Raw genomic sequence first — 23,345 nt, forward strand, 5'->3', positions numbered from 1 at the left:
TGAACAAATGCTCAAAGTCATTTTTGTCTCTTAATAAATGTAATATCCCCTGGGTTAATAACATGGAATTTTATTGGTCAGATTGTGCAAAAGCTAGAAAGCATATAATTTTGTGGCAAAACTTTGTTAGCCTTGCATTTACTCTCTGAGAAAATGCACTTTGGTTCTAATGATGGGTATTATCCTACTTTCTATAATGATGATGGCTTTCTTGACAAAAATGCACTCACATTTGCACAGATTGCACTCAGGCTTCACCCCAAAAATTGCCAAATCCCATTTCCTGACATGTTTTCCCCAGGCTGTCCGCAAATATCATAACAACCACTATTCTGTAGCTATTATGGAGAAGACTGCATGTGGAGAAACACATTGTATTGTATCTCTATCTGTCAGTACATATGTTTTTCTCCTTGTTCTTTCCACCAGCCTCTCGCTCCCATTCTCTCAGCCTCTCTTTCCACACTGCTGGGTTTTAATCACTGCTGTAATTGGCAACTCCCTGCTGTGAGCATACACCACACACACATACACACATACACACATGCGCTTGCCGCCTAGCTGCTGCAAATCCCTCTGGCAGTGTATGCATATGTGTGTGTGCGGTGGGGGTAGAAGAGGGAGATATGGGCAGATAAGAATAATGAAAGGAGGAGAGTTTTAGAACTGCAGGCCAACTCACCAACTCAACAATCTGTCTGCTGTGAGGAAGTGGAACGCTGCAGCCAAATAGTAATTATCTCTGTAGAAAAAAAGACATGGCTGAAGATTTATTGTGGAAGCCCGCATTGTTGTGCAGAACCTGATGTTCATTTAACTTATTCGAAGGGATAATTAAAATTATGCAAATATGTCACATACTGAGAAGTAAGTTTAGATGGAATAATAAATACACAAATAAATGGGAGCTAAGGAGTAAACTGCAATATGCACCAAAACCTTGAGCATTTTGAACGATTGAAATGTTTTTATCTCATCAAATAGAGGGCTTTACACAAAAAAAAAATCTCATCAAATTATTAACGGTTGATATTGATGTTGTGTTTTTGCTGATTTGGACATGAGTGGACCCATCAATAACATGTACAATTTAAAATAATACTCTTCTTTGAAAAAACAACTACTACAGTATCTACTGTATATTTCATTGTAAACTGATGCAAGGTAAAGCAACATCCTAACTTTTTTCTTTCATAGCTTAACAAGCTTTCATAGCTGCCCCCAAATTACCAGCATCGGTCATTACTAGGGATGCACCAAAATGAAAATGTTTGGCCGAAACCGAAAACCAAAAATGAAAAATGCTTGGCCAAAAAATGAAACGCCGAATAAAAATTATGCCAATTTTTTACTATCATTGCATTTCTTCTTTTCCTTTTGGCTTTTCCCTTCAGGGGTCGCCACAGTGAATCAGTTCAAACCTTTTTTTATGCTTCTGTAATGGTTAAAACAAAAGTACTGTATATATCTGCTTTTTAACAAAAATGTTGATTTAATGCTAAATACGACCCTTGTAAGGAATACAAAATATGTATGTATTAATTTATATATATATATATATATATATATATATATATATATATATATATATATATATATATAGAAAGAGAGAGAGAGAGAGTAGTAGTAGTAGTAGGGAGTAGATCGGCTGTCTCCCAAGCTGAAGGTCGTGAGTTCGTTCCTCAACCCTTGAGTGACTTATTTTTCCCAAATCTTTATTTTACTCTCTTCCTCGTTTAAATATTACTCTAAAACTGAGTCTATTTGGTCCCACTCTAAATAGAGTAAAATGTACTCTACAGAATTTACTCTGTGGATGTCTCATCAACCTGCTGGCCAATAGAATCGTACGTCCGCACTGGGCGTCCATCTTGCCACAGTCACCTCGTTCCGCCTCTCTCATTCATGCCATTGTGTTTTTATTGTACATTTATTGGTTTACCAAAAAACAACTGATTATCGAGCAGTTTAGTTTATAAGCGTAATTATTATACTAAATACTTGTTAATAACTAATAATAAATCCTCCCTTTTTAAAGCAAGCTCCCACTTCCTCCTCCTATCTGCGGTTTTGGAAAACCTTAAAATTAGTTTTAAAAAAACCCAGTTGAATAATTCATTTTACAACAAGGACTAACCTATTAAAAAAAAAGAAGGAAAAAAAAGACCAGAATAGATTAGACGGGACTAAACAAGATTAGAAGAGAATACAAAAGAAAATAGGCAACTTTATTCATGCCCAGGAAAAACTTTAAAATAATAATAATGATAATAATACTACTAATAATAATAATACTTATTATTATTATTATTATTCAACAACATCAACAATAATAATCTTTAATAATAAAAACATATTGCTAAATGCACTAAATACACAACATTAAATATTATATATACAACAATATCTTAGAGATGAAATGTCTTGTTTGCAAAGAGCTGCACAAAAGTCTGGCATTTTAACAGCAATGTCCTGCAATATGTAACAAAGCAAACACTGTGTTAATCATTTGCAATTTAAGTAAAGTTATTTTGAAATCAGTAAGCAATTCTGCCTCTCATAATATAAAATTGTGTAGTGTAACTTAATATTGTGTCTAATTCACTGTTTTATTTTTCTTACACGTACACGTCTTACCCTTTCCCTTTTATCAAATCGACAAATAAGACAGACTGTAGTCTCAGGTTGTTCCAGTTTGACTCTAAACCAAGGTGGGTGATGCGATGGATGAGTCACAACTAAAACAGTGCGTGTGGGTGTGCGCGCGCGTGTGTGGGTGCGTGCATGTTTGTGTGTTGAAAACTACAAAAATAAACCTTTTACCTAAACTATATAATTTTCTTCTTACTCAGTTCATAAAAAACTACTAAATTCCCATGAGAACAGTCCCAGCTTAATACCAATTTGCAAGAATTTCAGTCTGAAAATCATACAGGAAGAATGTTCTTCATCACAAGAAAATAGTTTGTTGGACTTTTGTGTTTTTTGAGGCTCAATGGAGCAACAGTTTCCCACCACATGTGACACTGTGAAAACGACTTTATGTGACTAAGGCCACTCTAAACCCGATATTTAAGAATCACAGCTTTAGTTATCATGGCACATTGGCTGCAAGAAAGGGAAGTTTCATGCTTTGTGTGTGTGCGTGTGTGTGCGTGTGTGCGTGTGTGTTTTTTAGCCTTTTAAGTGGGTCACCCCACCATGTCTAATGGCCCCTTGCTGCGTGCCGCGTCCTGCGCTGAGCTGCTCCCTGCTGTCACACTCACACACACACACACCCACGCACGCAGACACACACACACACACAGCGGGGGAGATTTTGGGGTGTCCCTAAATTTAATACCCTCCACAATGCACCACCACTTCATCTGTTGCTCCTGTTCCCAAAGTTTAAAGTTGACCAGGGATGTGCAAGCCATATCACCTCCTTCACTCAATTATACAAAAATTATTTTTTTTATTATTATCTTCTTCTTTTTTTTAAGATAATTTTAAAACATTTTTGGTTTCTTGTTTTAACTCTTTCCTTACAGACGGGATTATCTGATAAATTTGTATTAATCAAAATCTCATACAGGCTGTGTCATCTTGGAAGAAACATTCTCAAATAGGTGAGAGTATGCACAACCCAGTTCATTTGAATTTTGTTGTGGTTTCTACCACCTTTACTTAAATACATTGCCATGCGCAGGGATCATTTTAGTAAATCCCATTGTTGTGTTCAAATTGAGTTGGAAGGCAAATTAATCACCATTAGCATTGTGTAAAAAAATTGTCTTATGTCATGGTAGCCGTTTTGTCTCTGATATCTGTAGTACTGTAGTACTGCTGGATCCAGTCAGCACATATGTAGTATATTGCAGGGAGAGCAGTGATTATCAGTCAAAGTATATTTTTGTTACATCCTTCCTTGTATCGTATTTACCACCTATTTAACTAAAATTTATTATAACCCACGACCACAATCTCTTATCATTTATATTGTTTTCGTAGTATGGTATAGTATTGTATAGTCGGAATAGTAGAGGAGGAGAGGAGAGGAGATGTTGATGTGCAGGGGGTGGGGGCGGGTTGCTTGAAGTGGTTTGATGAGAGAACACCGATTTGCTACAAATTCCCTTTATGATTGCTAGCATCTCCACATCAGCATTCTGGAGCATACATAAACACAAAACAGGAGGAACATATGGTCAAATAAAATCAACAAAAATGAACTTGCAGCAACCTAGAACACGGACAATTTGAAGTACTGTACCTGTTAATTGTAAATAATGGGAGTATCATCATGAAGCTAAAACAGATTCACACACATACACACACACTCAACTTGAGCCAAAGAGAAGCGAGCTACGTCAGTATATTTTCACACTGCAGCATCGGCTCTTTGTCTACCTGTCGAAATGCCAGCGCTAAGACGGAGGAGGAGAAATATGATTTTAGCGGGTGGCTTTGCGAGACAGAAGAGGCGGCTTTGTGGTTTTTGTTTGTGCCAGGCATTGTGGCAAGAATTCTTTCTGTCAACATCATTTCAGCTTTGCCATTAGGTTCCGCTTCATCTTTGTCTTTCGACATGAGCGTGCATGTGTCACAGGAGGTGTCGGTTACAACAGTAGTGCTGCGCTTCGCAAATGGAAGCTGTTTGTGTCCATACTGACACGTTAACACATCAGTGGGCAATTGCAACTTTCTGTCCACCTGTCTATAGAATCAGCTGTTGTTTTTGTCGCCACAGTCTTAAAGCAGGTCAGGGGGGTTCCATCCTCTTTCTTTGACAAAGACATGCAACATAATTGCATGAGGGTGGCAAATAACAAAACATTAGTTATAGTTTTGACTATTTTTGCAGCTAAAAAATGTCACTATTTTAATTATCTAATAGGAATAGTAAGAACTTATATGATAGTTTTTAATAAAACTAGGGTGTCAGTTGATTAAATTTCTTAATCTTAATTAATCGCATGACTTCAATAGTTAACGCACAATTAATCGCAAATTGTATATCTGTTCCAAATGTATAATAAAATGTATAATAAAAGTTTTCATACTCTTGTTAACATAAAAGTGGAAAATATGTTAAACTATAGTTTAAATTTTTTGCTGCATATTTTAGTCATTGATACAGTAATTTCATAATAATTCATAAAATGTAGTTAAAATAAAAAAGATGAACTGATGTACATGTACATTTAAAGATGTACTGTAAAAAACGAGTGTGATATGGATGTGTGTTGAGGTCATTTTTCTGCCACTAGATGGCATTATTGCATTTGTAAGACATTGGTGACAGCTCAGTGCATTTTTTCTTTTCATATTAAGAGCTATCTATTCTTTAACATGAAGTAACTTGTGAAATTCTGCACATTTTTTAAATTGTGAAATTCTGCACATTTTTTAAATTGTTAAATACCCCAGTCTCCACAAATATATGCATTGTTATTAAATTTATAAGTATTAATCGTGCGTTTAAAAAATGTGTGTAATTACAGGATCTTTAAATGAACTCAAAATTAACGCACACATTTTGACACCCCTAAATAAAATGTCAACAGGGGCCCATGTCAAACAGCAATAATGTTACTCTGGTAGATGCAAATTAAACAAGCAATTTTGTCTTCTACTAAAACTGCTATATTTAATCATGTATCTCACAGTGGTAACGAACAATTCATTTGTAATGCAACAGGCCTCACTGAGTTCATTTTTCATTGTTGTGGGAATAACTCCAGTACAGATGCATTTAGACTTTCCTTTCAGGTTGTATTCCATGATATGTCCTGACGCACACTCACACATGCACACACACACTTATAGGATTAGCAACTGATGCTATAGTCACTTCTCAGCCTTGCTCACCCAGTATCTCTTTTCCTTGCTTTTCATGCATTTCCATTCTCAAGGATATTGCTGATTGCCTCGTGTATATCTGTCTAGCTAGTGCTCTATGCAAGTGAAAAATTCAATACAGCAGTATAGCTTATTAAATGTTTTTTTTTATGTTACCAATGGCCTGTTTTGGCTCCACATCCATACAATCGTGATTGCACATTTAAGGCGTATGCATTCTTTTTGAACCCAAATGCATCATGCCACTTTTGCAGAATGGTGATGACACTGAATGGAGGCTTTCAGTGGTGCTGCGGCAGGCTTCAAAAGAAAGCTGACGGCCAGCCTTTCTCCGTCACTGTGGAGATGTGAGAAAGCCTTCACGTTCACATGAAAATACAGCGCACATGAAAATCTACAACCAAACATGATGTTGTTTCCTGGAATACATTTTCCTGATATTTTGCTACTGATTTTGTAGCAAGTAATGAACCTCGAAGTCGATTCATTGTCTGGATATAAATAGAGTGTTGTTTTTTCTCTTATTGTCCATTTGCTCATGAGAGTGAGAGTTCAGTGTTGACACATTAGTGTTGCTTGATTAGTCGACATAAGAGAACACGCAGCACCTCCATCACTATTCGGCCATTTTGTCTCCCTGTCTGTCACACCGCTAGAGTGTCTGTGTCTGTGTGTGTATGTGGCTTTTGTTAAGGTAATGTTGAGGAGAGAGAAAGCGCCAGGGAGACGACACCGTGAAAAATTACACAAACCACAGCTGTGTCCTTTTTTCTCTCCCTTTAATCTGCCTTTTTCCAAATTTTAAGCATTTATTTCCTGAACGTCATCATTTTACAGTCACAGTAAAATGAGGGTTTTTAATTAAAAAAATGGTTGGACTGCCATGCGAGGTGCCGAGCCCCCACATCACTCGGCCTTGTGTCTGCTGTGTCTTAAGTGGATTAACAGAGCAGTGTGTGAGACACACAGTCAAAGTGGCAACCAGAACCGTTGTTTACAAGCTTCTGTCACCTCTGTCTTTTCCAATTTTCATACAATACCTCTTCTTTTTTTTTATGTTCTCGCTGCATTACTGCCAAACCGTTGCATAATCTTATTTATCAAAGCATGAATGGGGGCACAACCAAGTGCTATATTTAAAGCATATATTACATATTTAACGTTCAATGGCATTATTGTGTAATGTTATTAAGTTAAATTGGATTTACATTTGTAATCAGTATTTTGTTCATATATAAATATCACATGCACATATTAAAAAAATAAAAATCTTAATCTTTGCTTAAAATTCCTTTCACAACTAAATAAAACTACAACCTGACTATGGTTTCGATAGTATCATTTTAAAATATTTTTTAAACTCAAATAGCACAAAATATTATTTATATAATGTCAATACATAATATTGACAGTGCACAACATTTGAATTCTGCAATTTTTGTAAGTCAAGGTCATATGTCCGATGGGTTAAATTGTGTGTATCAGTGACGTAGCTTCAAGACAGAGCAGTGTTTTCAAACATGCTACAGTCCAGATGAAGATATTTTGTGTAGCTAAATAAAAAAAACATTACCATCTCAATCATTTAAGATTACTGTCCTGTCTTTACTCCATATAGACTGTATATTGCTTCTTTTTTTTTTTATCTACAAACAAAAAATGATTATGATTATTATTAGTAATATTATTAACATTAACATAACAAGTGCACAATTTATTTATTTTTTTTTTTTTTTTACGTATCGTCTATAATAGTCAGGTGTCATTTATTCATTTTAATAAGTCAGTATTCTACAAAGTAGCCTTGCAGGTTTTATTCATGTTTTCAATGAAAGCAAATGTGTATTTCCAAAGCTTTGTTTACCGCAAAACATCATCTATGAAAATTGTGCTGGCAAGTTTAGAATGTTAATAAAATTTCAAGCTTGGAAATTAAGAGAATTTGTATTTTTGTTTAAAAAAAAAATCCCTTCACTATTGGGTCATGCGAGTACATCTATATGGATATTTTCAAAGCAAGAATCTCATATTGATGAGAATCCTGATGAAAAATACATCCTTTACCCTTTGATCAGATTAAAGAGCACTAAATTAAGAACACGACAGATGCATCAAAAGCTTTTAGATTTCTTATCATGCTGCATATTTGTTATCTCAATAGATACTCTCATATCTTTATAAGGGGTGCTTCTAGTCTTTTATAATACAATGTCTATGTGTATGCACGTAACCTTACCTAATAATAAGATATCTACAGGTATAAGTGAACTGAATTAGCTTTACTTTTAATGTGACTTTGCTTTAAGGCCTTGATCTTATATTATTTTTGTTTTATTGCTCCCACTTTTTTTTCTTGTATAACTAGGGTTTATATGTAAACCTGTTTAACACTGCAGATTACATATTGAGTGTTTAGTACAAATGTAGCTTTGTCATATGATGGAATTTAGGAATGCTTGTGTTTTGCTCTTAATGGACAATAATCCTGTATATATATTGTGAATTTGAAGAGGTCTATCAAGGTCACGTTTCTACTGAATTGTTTAGAATGTATATAAATGTTTTGATTGTGTTACATCAACCCTTATTTTAGATAAAGATACAGAATATAAACAATCACGGTTATTGTATTATGGCATTTGTTTTTCTTTCCACCGTCTTATTTGTGGTGCAATGCTTTGCTTGGATTACAGTGTCTTTTATTCTAATTATTTTTTTTTATAGTCAACGATGAGAGACATTGGGTTAACCTAAATGGCCTGTTAACATTTAAAAGAGGGCTCCTCTCTTCACCATTGAATCTATCAGCCCCATTCAGCCCCGTTAGCTTTCATTGAGGCCCAAGCTTCAGGCTTCTATTCATGTCCAATGCCTATGTAAACAAAAATGTGCTGTTGTCATCGCACGAGCGTGTATGCGTGCGTGCGTTGTGGCCCATGAGAGGGGTGAATGCATGACCGAGAAAAAAAAGAATGTAAAATAGACATGAGACAAGGAGTATTGTGGAGGCTAAACCCAGTTAAAAAGATGTCGGTTCTCACACACACATGCACACACATACACGTACACGCGCGCGCACACACTACGAGGATCAGTCATGCCAGGGGTCGTCTGTGGGCCAACTCGATATTGTTGCCTATAAGCTGCTTTGGAACAAGTTTAAAGGACAATTCCAAATATATTTTGGACAAGAAAAGGCTCCACAAGCTTGATGTGTCAGAAGCAGATTTAGCACAGAAGAGGGAGGGTCTCAATACCTTCGCCGTCCAGCCAATCTTAAATGTGAAAATAAAATTTGCTCATGAGACTTAAGTTTAAGCAACATGGATATTCGTAAGCTCCGTGTCCGTCGCAGAAAAATGTCCTTCTAAATTGATTGAAGTGAAGGTGAGCTCCAGCCGGCGATGCAGTAGCCGATGTTGCTTCATGCCGCAGACAGAATGATGATTTGAGATCAATGCAAGACGTAATTTTTTTTTCCAGTTTAATTGCTTGAATTTGACTCGCCTTGCCTTATGTTAAATAATAATTTAATAAATCATTTATAATCCTTTATCTGTGTTTCCAGGGATGACTTTAAACAATTAGAAACAACAAAGTACTACTACAACTATAATAATTAACAATATTATCCAGCACGGTGAAAGCTGAATTTCCCATTCAGGGATTTAATATATATATATATTACAATTAATACAATAAAAAAAAGTGAACAATTACTACTGACAATGTCAATCAAAGCTAAGCATTACCCTCTTTGTAAAGAGAGACTTTTGGATATTGTTTGTCTCAAATGAAGTGTCGAGAGCATGTTGGTGCTGGCTAACGTAAGCAAAAATAATAATAAGAATATGTACATGATTTTTAGTATGCATTTTTAATGTGTTATTTAATTAATATCCATGCAAAAATTAAGGAAATGACTTATGGCGTCCCCACCCCCCCCCCCCCCTTTCAATTAAAATTCAGTACAGTACATTATTCCACTGTATCACTATCTGAATCAAGCCACTTCCTTCAGTCTGTGGGCTTCTTATTGTGCAAGATGCGATGACGTCATGGTAATGACCACAATAAGGGTGTGTGCTGTCTAAATGATGAAAATGGCCTATAAATCCTGTTGTGACTGGATTTAATGAGTATCTGTTGACCATAATCCAGCACATGAGTGACTTTTAAAGGCGTTAAACTCCTCAAGTCTCATATCACTCTATGTGAAGTTGAACATGACATCGCACTGAAATATCAGTATTGGTAGCTTACGTATTGTGCCTGCCGCATTTTCACAGAGCCTACTAATAATTATCCATAATAAACATTGTTAAATGAAATGTATTTGTAGATACTGTAAAAATCTGCCAAGTGCTCTCAACAGATGATGGAGCGGAAAAGAAAGCTGCATTGTGGTTTGATTGTTATTGTTTTTTACGCATCACACACATTTACAAACTGTATTTTTCCTGATTTTCAGCAGATAGTGTCCCTGAGACCCGCAGTTTCCTCTGCTGCCAGAAGCCGCTGAGGAGAATATCGCCTCTCTTGAACCGCCAGCATGGAGGACATTTGCCATGGCAACGACTAATGCAGTATAGATGCAAGGACTGAGAATTGTCTGCCTCTGCAATAATACAGGATTCATTGAAATCAGGTGAAATGCCATCGGGGCTGTTTTAAATCACCAAGAAATGCATTTGATATCTAGCATGGTCACTTGGCTTGAAACATGTCAGGGAATTGTTTCCATCTGTCCCGTCTCCAAATCCTCAATATATGGACTAAAGAATTATAGAACCACTTCACTTTATTTTTTTTCATTCTCTTGCAAAGTCAGCAGTGTTGTCCATTTTATTGTTTCCTATATCATCCCATAATACCCCTTCCACATAATCCCTCAGGGTCAAATGGGAGTCTTGCATGTCCCCCCCTGAGAACTCTTAAAATGTGGGTTCCTCCTTCTTCACATGGTGGATTACAACTAGACCTCTTTGGAAAGTCACACTTAAATGGCGATTATTGTCTTTTAGAGGGAAGCAAGATTTAGCACGGTTATATTGCCAAAGTTTGACTTGCTTTATTGTACCTGTAGGTAAAGCTGATTTGTGTTTCTGGCATCCAGGCAGATAAAATCCAAGACAACTGACTTGTAACAACAGTACATGTTATCATGTTTAGTTCTACCATGGGGCGGTCAACTTTTGAAAGAGTCAAAAGCAACAACAACAAAAACAAAAAAAGGTAAGGAATTCGCTTGCACATGAAGTTGAAAAATAGAGGAGAAAAATTATTTTAAAATAAGATTAACTGATTTCATGATACTTGATTTACCAATGCTGAAAAAAATAAAAATAAAAATAAATCACCCATAGAGGTATTTAAGTTCTGTTTTACCTCGTGAGTAGTGTCCACCCCCCCCCCCCCCCCCCCCATGAAAGCTGCAGCCCTTTGCAGGAGTGTCTATCCAAAACAAACATTCCTTCCAAGTGCTATCCTGACGTGCTGCTATAGTTGCTGTGCGTGTGCGTGCGTGCGTGTGCGCACACGTGCATGTGTGTTTGGTCTGCCCCTATGTATAGCTGTGTCCAGCCCCTCTCTTTCACAGCTAGAGAAAAGAACCACACCCCTTGGTGCCTCGGCTTGGTGCATGTGTGTGTTGTCCAGTTCTCCTGGGATTTGGGGATTTCTTTTTGCTATCTTCATGCTTGAAAATAGCTTTGTGACAAGTTGACAAACATGCAATATGCTGTACAGGAAAAAGGCGATTTTTTTTTAAACTATGAATACAGCCTCATTTATACGTTCACATATTAAGCTTTATTAATATTCTTTCGACACAGTAGTGCAAGTGGCTAGCACATCTGAGTTACTGTCTGGATATGAAACTTGCCGTGGACCTTTATTTATGGTTTGTATGTTTTCTATGTGCTTGCATCCATGTTAGGCAAACGGAAGATTCCAAATTGAGCATCGATGTTAATGTGAGTGTGAATGGTTGTGCCTTATTCAGACTGTCAGCCCCAAATGCAACTTTTGCCATGACCAGCTTGTTTGCTTCTTGATTTTATGGACAGCAAAAATCACATGAAGTAATGATGCAAAATACATACCAAACCACACGCATACACACGCGCACACACGTACACGTACTGACTTCATAAGACAATAAAGACATACAACTTTGGCATAATCTTACCTTCAGTTGCTACTTTGTGGATATTACCAAACCTCTCACTGCATGCTTAAATACTGCAGTGCGAGCAGGGGCAATTCTTGGTCTTATGTGATTGACAAATCACATTTGCTTGCAGTGTGAACAAAGTCGATGTGCCCTGTAATTGACTGGCAACCTGTCCAATGTTATTTTAGTTAACGAAAACTAACTAAGTAGCTAAAACTAAAATTGAAAAAGCATTTTCATTGACAAAATAAAAATAAAAACAAAACTATTTAAAAAATAAATAAAAGAAAACTGACTGAAACTACATTTCAGGTTTACATAGGGCTGCCACTCCCTATAGCCTATGCAGAGTACCCACAGTGCGTAGTGCACCATCACCTGTGAGGTGGTTGGGGGGCACCATCTTTCACCCGTGGGGGGGGCACCATTTTGTGTGCGGGGTTGCACTGCAACATCATCAAGTACGCGCGTCATGCATGTGCATGCACTTGACATGTTTTTAAAACATGTTTTTAAACATTCGATATACGTTTATATGACAAAGAATTCGGGTTCGAAAAGGAATAATCCAGGGGTTTTATTTGGGTTTAAGAGCATATTTGGGTTTTTGCATGTGTTTACATGGCCTTTCAAAAAAATGCAGGTTTTGAGTGCATGTAAACATACTCACTATGTTAAACAAACTGCTACTTACTCTACTGTTTGCTAAAATATAAATGAAAAGAAACACTGAATTTTGCTTTTTGGACTTTTTGTTACTTTTTCCTGTTAGGCTGAATCTGTACCGAACCGTTACCCCAAAACCGAGGTATATACTGAACCGTGATTTTGTCATTAAACTCAGCCCAAAATGTGACATTAGGTACCAAGTACTCTCCTTTTTGGTTCATATATGAAAAACAAAAAAACAAAAAAACATATTTGTAAAACAATATACAGTATACACAGTACAACCAAATGGACAGCAATGTGAAAAATCAACTTTTTGGAGCTGGCAAGTTAATGTCCTTATTGAACCTAACATAAATGGTTATGGACAGTGGGAGAAAGCCAGAGTACCCAGTGAAAATCCATACAAGCAGCAGAAGATCAGTTGCCAGTTTGCTTACTTCTGCAACATTTTTTTTCACTGTTGTAACAAAACTTAAAGGTGCATTGTGTTTAAAAAGGTAATGTTAAAGTTTTTTCTACATCGTGCATGCTCCACCAATGCCCAGATGAGTACGAAGAGCCCTGACTGTTTTACTCTGACTGCACCTATCAGCTTTTATCTTCGCTTTATAGTAGAGACTATAGTAGACAGTTTTTTGTTGACTGTGGCTGTCGCTTTAAGATGCACGTACTAGCAAGCGCACCATGAATGAGCCTGACACAGATGCTGCAGTAACGTTTTGGGCCAGAGGTGTCAGTCACGTGTAAAAAAGTGACCAACTGCACAAAGATCCTTTAAGATGTCTTCTACCTTTGGACGCGCTGGGCCAGACATCCTAAAGTGTGTTATAGCCTACTGGTTCAGTGGAGACTTTGGGAACAGGAAAAGCTGTGTTATTTCAGCACAGCCTTTTAGATGCACAGCCATTTCATATGCATTTTGGATTAGTCTGACAGGATGAAACTAAATTGAATGTTTAACTTCAAATGACCTGTAGCCGAGAGTTGTACTGTGATGAACCAGGTTAATTAGGATGAAATTTGACCCATATAACATTGCTAAATATTATGTCTTAAAAACAATTAAACCTGATTAATTAAATCAATAACACTCACATTGACTTTGTTCTGCAAGAGTGAAGGGACAATTGTTTCCGAGTAATCCAATATTCAGAAAGTTTATTGTGTGGGAAAAATGTACACACATTTATTAATTCGCCACTTGAATACACTTCAATTCACAACAACAGATGTCTGTTAAGGAAATGTAACAACTCGGGGTTGCACTGGCCCCACCTACAAATGTATTCATCTAATCACATTCAGGAATTCGTTCATCTGTTCACATTCGGACACCTTCATGGCCTTGCATGCAATCGGAAATTGTAAAACTCTAACACTAATTCATTCAATTCTGGAGATGTTGTTTTTTCAATTATGGCTTCTTCTTTGAAGCACACCCATAGCGCCCTTCCTTGTGTAAGTGCAGAATATTGTGGACATTAGTACCAGCAACCTGGAGAGACTTCTTCAGGTCTTACGGAGGGGTTTTCTCTCGCTTCCCTGAGCAGTTTCCTCTTGCTTTTTGCAGTGATGGCGCGTCCACTTCCGGACCAGTGATGCAACAGTACTTTTTGGCACATGGAATGAACCTGCAATGGATGGACGGATGGATGGATAGCTTTGTCCATCTCTATGCTTCTGTAGAACTTTCTTTGTGAATTATTATGACAGCTCCTTGGACTTCATGACTGTTGTCTGCTGACAAGCATGGGTTGACTGTGGGCAGGTGTCTATTGGGCATAGTTTATAAGGAATAATCAAGCCTCTACGTGTCACAGGTGACTAAATGCAGGCTTCTGACTGTGTTGCAATAGTGGGCAATCATTTTTGACTCAAAATAACAACTTTGGTGTAATGGTGTGAATACTTTTGCAATAATGAAATATATACTTATGCAATCTCTAGAGTGCTTATGAACTAAAACAGTGATGGATTTCCTTTCATGCAAACAGGTGAAACACACCTTTCCGTTGTTCTGTGCCAATAAATTGAGTGTTGCTCATGGGTATGAATGCTTTTGCAACTCACTGTAGCTTTTAACAGCCGAGTTACCCGTCCAACTATCTTTCGTTCAAGAAAGTGGGTGTGGCTTGCCCGATAGCAATACCGGAAGAAAATTTAGTACATGAACAGTGAACACATAAAGCTACCACACAGTGACAATATGACAAAATAAGATGATACGCATAGTATCAAACTCCTACTGACTGTAGCTACAAATTTAACCATCTGGTTAGATTAAGAAAAACTGCATTTCATCTATGATAGCCATCCATTCTTGTTACTTATCCTCACCAAGTTTACTGGTGTGCCTATCCCAGCTGACTTTAGGCAAAAGGCAAAGTACACCCTAATTTTCATTATACAGTAGCTAGTTTTTATTTTTAATAGTAACTGGAGTGGAGACCAGGTTGGTGGTCCCCTTTTCAAGATCACACTCCTCACCCTCCCTGTAAGGTCAATTTAGGGGTCCTGGAGAGGGGGGTCCGTCTGTAAATCAACTCTTGGATTCAGGAGGACCAGTGTGGCTTTCGTCCTGGCCGTGAAACAGTGGACCAGCTCTACACCCTTGGTACGGTCTTTGAGGGTGCATGAGAGTTTACCCAATCAATCTACATGTGTCTTGTGGACTTGCAGAAGGCGTTCGGCCATGTTCTTCAGGGAGTTCTATGTCGGGTTATTCAGGAGTACGGGGTACCAAACCTCCTGATACAAGCTGTTCGGTCCCTGCACCACCTGTCAAAGTTTGGTCCGCATTGCTGGCAGTGAGTCGGATTTGTTTCGTTAGAGTTGGACTCCGCCAAGGCTGCCCTTTGTCACAGATTCTATTCATAACATTTATGGACAGAATTCCTATGGTGACCTCAGTATTGCATCTCTTTTTGCAGATTATGTGGTACTGCTGGCTTCATCAAGGCGTAATCACCGGAGTAGTTCGCAGTCGAGTGTGAAGCGGGTGGGATGAAGGTCAGCACCTCCAAATCGGAGACAACGGTCCTCAGTCAGAAAAGGGTGGAGTACCCCTTCCGGGTCAGGGATGAGACCCTGCCCCAAGCATCTTGCGGTCTTGTTCACGAGTGAGGGAAGGATGGAGCAGAAGATACAAAGGCGGCTCGGTACAGAGTCAAAACTCAAAGCGTCTCGATTTACTGTGCCATGGCGATAGCTCATCTGTGCGATGACATATCATGCGGAGTGAATTTGAGGATATGATGTAGTTTGGGTTTATGGATTGGATCGGACTAGTTGTAATATAAAAACAATCCGATACGATACCGCAACATTGTAATGAAGATCGTAGACTTAGGAAAAATCCGCTCCATCCTAAAAAAAGGCCCAGCAGAGGATGTACTTTCTGAGAAGCATGGCCTGCCACAGGAGCTGTTGAGACAGCACAGCAGTCATTGAAACAGTCCATCACAGTCTGGCCTGTTCATGCCGCAAGGAAAAAATATGACTGCAACAGAGTAGAGGTGCTGAATTTTTTTTTATCAGTGTCCCCTTACCCACTCGTCAAGACTTGCATGCTGCGTGAACCATGACAAGGGTGGGCAAAATCCTCTCGGACCCTCGACACCTGGGTCACTACCTCTTTCAGTTCTTTCCCTCAGGTAAGCGCTTTACTATGCACAGTAAAACCAGCAGGCATTACTCTTAGACAGTTGATTCAAAATTTTGCAAATCCCTGTGTGATAGTATTACTGCATTAATTATTGTATCTTATTTGTATGACTGTTGTTGATCATCATTGCATATTAAAAGTTGTATCACAATTACTGTGCTACTGGTCACTTTAAATGATACGACGATTATCTCCATCATCTGCACAACGTCACTGTGTTGTAATTGACACACTACTGCACACTTTATCTTTGCTTGATGACTCTCAACGTCACTTGCACAGCTGTCTTTGGTCAGCACTACAGCACTAATGGTATCCTTACATTATGTATAGACTTTCTGTACTTATTTATGTGTCACGTCTTTGTCATAGTTGCTTTTAACTGCTAGACTATTGTAGCTCGACAATACTTATTTTTCATATCCAATACCGATACCAATCCTGCAGCTTTGAAGATTAGTCAATACCGATCTGATTCTTTTTGGTCCCTCTAAAAGGTGTTAATACAACATGGGTGTAATATACTTCATACGTAAAAACACCACATTCACTGTACAACAACTAACCTGGTCCCCAACAAAAAGGAAAGCACACTGAAGTCATGTATAATTGCTGTCTTTATTAAAACTGCAGGCATGACTACAGCTAGAGATATATTGTGGGGTGTCCAAACTAAAGCCATCAATATTTTTTAGCAGCCCGTAAACTGCCTTAATTTTGGCGATAAATGTATTTTAATGGTTATAACTCACCCAATTTTGACTTCACTGAAGTAAAGAACGCTGTTGGCTAAGGCACAATCGAAGCTCGTCAAACACGTTGTACTTCAGGTCTGCACATCGTGCAACCTCCTTTGCACTGAGGTGGCCATTCATTTATTAATTGAACCAAGTTAAAGGGATTACGCCACGATATTTTAAGCCCTTCCACTATAGGCATATAATGATTAAATCTTACCTTTGACACCAGGGCGATCTAATTTTTAATGTAATATTAGGTGTTTTGTTGGTTAGTTTTCTAATGCGGAAGTAAAACACCCGGTTCAGTAAAACCCCGCCTCTCCCCGTGTGCTTGCTGCGCCCCCGGCGAGCTGGCTGCAGTCTACTGTTGGGGCTCTGCGTTTGAAAGCTCCTTTAAATGGCCATGCAAGCCACCAATTCTTCAATAAACATTTGAAACAAAACGGCTCCTTGTCACAAGAAATCGCGAAGGAGGAGGGGAGGAGAAGGAAGAAGCGAGAGGAAAGAAGAAGGAGAAGGAAAAAAAACACTAGAGCTGGTTGTGAACCACAAAGCTGCGGCTTACAGGGTAAGCACACTAACCGCTACACCAGCTGTCCAGATAGGTTCAGCAGTGCAAAAATTAGACTTGTAGTTTACACAAGTATCAGCCAGAACTGGGATTTTAAGATGGCCAATTGTCATTTCATTGCACTTTGGCATTACAAATGTGAAGGTTAATTGATTTCTTTGAATTCATTTGGACAGAATGCTTACTGATAAAGGCTGTTTTTGTCACTGGGCGTGCGTTTAGTCCGCAGAAGCGGTGTGGGGGAGGATCCACTCCTAATGACGTCAAAAAGTGCCAACAGCGCGTTTTTTTCAGGTTGGGAGGGGCTGGTGCTTGGAGAGCAGAATGACCTTGAATTACTCATAGAGGGGCGAATGGAAGAAAACACTACTTTGGTGATGTTTTTGGTTAGGAATGAGCATTTGAACATGGCTAGAAGTTGCTGTGCCTTGAAACAGCTATGTGCAAGTGCGTCTGCGATTCTTCTTCATTGATCTCAACCAGTTCTTTCTTGGGGTCAGCAACTGTAGACGAGGCACCAACCCAAAGAAGAAGTTGCTGAGACCAACAAAGAAGAAATGTGCACATACGGCGCCATGGCGACAGTTCGTCTGTGCAATGATTTGACACACAAAGTTAATTTGAGGATGTATGATAGTTTGGGCTCATGGACTGGCTCGGACAGGTTCTAATAAAAAACAATCCGATACCGATCCAGTTATTTTGCCTGTATCAAACTGCATACCCATACAGTGGATTGGATTGGACAATCCGTAGCTCACATTACCGGACACAAATCCTTGAGTTTTTATATACTTCGCTAATAAAGATGATTCTGAACATGTTTGCCTCATAGTTGTGAGGATCATATGTTAAATAAGGCACTCTTGTGGAGCATTCCTTCCACATTCCAAAACCAGGCAGGTTCATTTTTATTATACTGATTATAACATCTCAAAGGATTCATCTTACACCTTGCATTATATACACTGGATTTTGCATTGCACATAAACACACATTGAACAAAATGACACATGCAGGCATGCAATGAGAGATATCAGAATAGAAGCGGGAAACTATGTTCCTACTGAATGTGTTCTACCTGTGGCGTGGTCTATTGTCATCATTTCCTCTTCAGTTTTTCCAGTTTGTTTGCCTTGTTCTGACTTTTGACCTATTTTCATAATAAAGGAGTTGTCTTACTCACATTAACTTTGTGCTTTGTTTTTTCCACATTTAAAAACCTTCCACTTTCCTTGCACACTGCCAGTGTTTCACCTTTTTATACTATCTAGAAGGACAACAAATGTAATGCCCCCATCTGGCATTGTTGTTGAAAACTGATTTTTTAAATGTGAGAATGTTATATACAGAGGCGGGCATTTTACATATTTTTGATGGTTCGTCATTCGTCGGTGCCATCTTCAGTCCGCCACTTTTTTCAAACCAAACCAACCTGTAATCTGGTCTGTTGTTTTATTTTACCCACGCTTCCGTCATCACTTCGTCACCACTATTTTAAGAATGACTGACAAAGGTGGGCATTCCATCAGTATTGATCATTCTGTCCTTGCCAGTCAAAAAAATAAGTATTGATACTAGGGATGCACGATATTGGAAAAACATGCAATATATGTTGAATATAGCGATATCGATATTATTTCTATATTTAATGTGTACCTAAAGAAATAAAAATTTTATTATCTAATGACATTTTTAAAAATCATGCAGCAAAATAAGCAAGCTTAATTTAAATTCAATTTTCAATTTCAATTTTATTCCAGACTCAGGGTCCACTCTTTAAAAAACAAATAAAAATATTTTTTAAATAAACAAAATATTTAAAAAACATACAAAGATTAAGAAAATACAGTTACACATTAAGAAGACAGGCCTACCAGTGTACCACCTCTCTCTCTCTCTCTCTCTCTCTCTCTCTCTCTCTCTCTCTCTCTCTCTCTCTCTCTCTCTCTCTGAAATACAAAAGAGAAAAAAACAAGAACAAAAGGTGCTACCAAACCGGTAGGAAGATATATAACAAAGTACAAACAAATCAAGAAAGAGGTAAATCGAAAATAATTACTAGAAAAAACAAAACATATTACCAGTAAGTCAGTGTATTTTGTAGAGGCTTAGCATCATAAAGCATTTGCCCCAAAATTGTGAGCATCTGACAACGATGGGGCCGACAGAGAGACGGAAGTGTCCTCCTCTGGCTTCATATACTTGCACATTTTTACAAGGGTTGGGCATGAAGAAATGAGTACACAATAACATTCCTTCAAAATTGTTCAGATTTTAAATTGTCGGTGGTAAATTTCAATGCCTAGTTCTCCGCATGGAAGAAGCACAATCAAAGAGGACTAGGAAATGTGTCTGCGCGTGTGCAGCGCCTCCCCACCACCAGGGCGGGCGGAGGGGGTCTGCGTGCGCCGAAGGTTGGTATGCAAGTCGAGTCGTGTCTTTGGGCCCGTCACCGCGGGCCACTCCTCTTCCTGGCCCATGGCGGTGACTCTGAACGTGAGCTGGCTAATTTTCATGGATCTCCCCAGCTGCGGCGCCCTGTGGGACCTCACGGTGGCATACGCGAACCTAACAAATAAGAAACCTTGAGAAGGGGCCGCAAATGTGGAAATCCACCTTCCAGGATGACCAGGCTGCAATGGATGCCGAATTGACAACAATTTACACAGTATGTGGTGCTAAACACTGTTAACCAAAATAGTGTGAGGGCCCATTTAATAAGTTGAAGCACTGCAAAAAGACTCCATCAGGGAACTAGGCCTGGTTGGTCATGCAGAAATCTCCATGGCAACAACTCCAACTGCCTCAGATATTGTCCCGGTTAATTGGTGCAGAATCCGTACAGCAACATCCAATTCGCTCAGTGGCGGCTAACTCCCTCTCCAAACTGGGGAGAAGGGAGTAAAAGTGAGCAGCGGCAGTCAACAGGTAACATAATACAGCCAAATGCAAGAGTGTAAAAATAATATATAATAATATATAAATAGTCGAGATTTAAACATTTCTACAGAGGTAGCGGCTCTGACCACAAGGGTCCCAAAAAATTATTTAAAACAAATGTAGGCTATCCTTGTCTTACTTACCCTATGATTTGCAGGACAGGGTTGCATCAGTGAGACATTCAATCACGGCTAAGTATGTTAAAAGATATAAAAAATAAAAGTGAGGACATACCTTTGCTCTACCTATTCTTTTAGAAAACTGATATCACGCCCATCATGTGATAGACTGCTTTCTTCTTCTTCTACCATGCTATACAATACAGGTTATGGTAACAGGGTTGCGTGCATGTTGTGGGACACACATTTTAATGAATTTTGATAATAATAAAAATATTGTGTGTGTGTGTGTGTGTGTGTACGGGGGGCGCTTGGAGGTTAGGCATTTTCAATTTCATTTTAACTGTTTTATTTGAGATTCAATTTGTCATTGGGGGGTGGGATATGAGAAAAGTGGCATTTTTAGGGGGTACAAACTTATTTCGTATTGTTAAAACTATTTTCAAGCATTCTTTTCTCTTATTTTTTCTTTTCTTTTCTCTTATTTTAATTTTATTTTAGATTTGGTCTCAGAACAAGTAAATTTACTCAGAAAATGCATGTTTTAGTATTTTGTATATGGATTATTTGAAATTTGATGTGTGGGACGTAAAATGTCCTCCAATTCTAGAATGACCTGAATAGAGAAAATTGGCCACTTTGACATTGTCCGACTTTCCAATAAATCAAGCAATATATATTACTGTATACTTATTTTTGTGGGGGGTATTGCTGTTATTTTTAACACCTGTTAAAGATGATAAGGCAATTTAAAAATAATAATTTTTCCTCATTTTGGGGTGGCCTACAGCCCTATATCCTAGTAGAATAGATCCTTACATTAAGAACTAAAGCAAGAGCAATCAGCAATATTTTATTGTTATTATTTTTTAAAGTTACTTGAGGATCTTAGTTCGTAATTAATGTGATGTTCACAAATCAGACCATGACACAGACAGCAGAAAGTAGAGGATAGTATTTTTGTCTTTTTCTTTGTTTTTGTTTTCTTCTTCTTCTTTTTACTGGAGAAAAAAAACATTTTTTGCTTTTGACACTGAAATATCTTAATTTGTGAGGCACTATAATGAGAAATTTGGTTACTATAATTGTTGTCAATAGTATATCTAGAAAAGGTCTATATAAGCCGGTAGAAAATGGATGGCGGGCCGCAAATAACCCCCGAACCGTATGGACACCACTGCTGTAGAACTTTAATAACTAACTTCTAAACTTTGATGTGGATGTAAAACACAATAACGACAATTGTATTATAATTAATATATATATATATATATAATTTTTTTTTTCCTCAACCGCTTGTCCTCACAAGGGTCACGGCGGGCGCTGGAGCCTATCCCAGCTGGCTTTGGGCAAAAGGCGGGGTACACCCTGAACTGGTTGCCAGTCAATCGCAGGGCACACAGAGAACAACCATCCACACTCACAATCACACCTATGGACTGAGTGTTCAATTAACCTACCATGCATGTCTTTAGAATGAAGGAGGAAACCAGAGTGAATAAATAAATGTGTCATGAAATAATTAAATGTGTCATTTATTAGTTAAATATGGAAATAAATAAACCAATAATTAAATAAATGTGTCATGAAATAATTAAATGTGTCATTTATTAATTAAATATGGAATTAAATAAACCAATAACTAAATAAATGTGTCATTAATTAAATTACCTACATATATAAATAGATATATATATATATAATTATTTCTGTATTTATTCATTTCATGTTCCTGTGTTGGAGCGTTTCATGAATTTATTTTATCTGTCAAACTCGCCCGTCAAAGTTAGTGGGCGGGGCTGATTCACTCAAATCTTGTCTAATCGACTGCTTTGGCCTGAAGAGGTTAGAAACATGGCGGCTAAGGTGATGTTTTTTTTTGCTGATATAGAGTGATCGAGGCTTGTTATTGTGCAAAACCAACATAAAAATAAAAGCGATATTTCTACTATTTCATAAAGTACAGTTTTGACTTGTAGGTGTTTCCATTGAAGACTGATTTGCTTGTGAGGCGTAGTTCTCGTAATGTCCCGCCTCGACTCTCGCGAGATCTTGCAGTTCTTGTAGGCGGTCACGTCACGCTAACGGCTCCTCATGAACGTCATGAGAATAAATAGAATGTGTGTATGGAGCCGCGGCAGCCTTGGCTCAATAAGACTTGTTGTCCCCTCAGGAAGCAATTCCGACACAAAAGCGAGTGGCCCTATACTTCCACCTTCCTTTTCTTCCTTTTACCCGGCGAGGTCACATGACAACAGGAAATGCGAAAAAAGTGACTTCCATTTCAACACGTCTCAAAAAGCACCTCATGAGAGCGTAAATCTGAGTCTAATGGTAACGCACCCATTGAGGTCAATAGTGTCACCCAGCCTATTGAATTGTGTTTACTAGCTACTCACTCTGTATCAATTCATTATTCTGTAATGGATTTGCCTTGACTTGGTGAGCAGGGTGACCAATCAGGTGTTAGGACCTGCCCACCAAACTTTGATTGGTGAGTTTGACAGATAAAATTAATTCATGAAACACCGCAACACAGTGACCATGAACTATATATATATATATATATATATATATATACACATACATACACACACACACACACACGCACACACAC

At 38.1% G+C, this 23,345-nt stretch overlaps 1 long non-coding RNA gene across 4 annotated transcripts in view; it reads left to right on the top strand.

Annotated features, from left to right (window-relative positions):
* Positions 1-18,747, top strand: part of LOC147171825 (uncharacterized) — a 34,324-nt gene extending 15,577 nt beyond the window's left edge. The window contains exons 2-5 of one of the 4 annotated variants that reach the window (XR_015095291.1): positions 10,319-10,492; positions 10,931-11,079; positions 14,262-15,498; positions 15,622-18,747. This is a non-coding gene — a long non-coding RNA (uncharacterized LOC147171825). Of the gene's footprint in view, positions 1-10,318; positions 10,493-10,930; positions 11,080-14,261 lie in introns of all 4 variants that reach the window. The other 3 variants (XR_015095288.1, XR_015095290.1, XR_015095289.1) reach the window with 3 other exon arrangements.
* The last annotated feature ends 4,598 nt before the right edge of the window (positions 18,748-23,345 follow it).

This window comes from Leptonotus elevatus, chromosome 6 (genome assembly GCF_054856555.1).
Source record: "Leptonotus elevatus isolate MCC_2025b chromosome 6, RoL_Lele_1.0, whole genome shotgun sequence".
Taxonomy (NCBI): domain Eukaryota; kingdom Metazoa; phylum Chordata; class Actinopteri; order Syngnathiformes; family Syngnathidae; genus Leptonotus; species Leptonotus elevatus.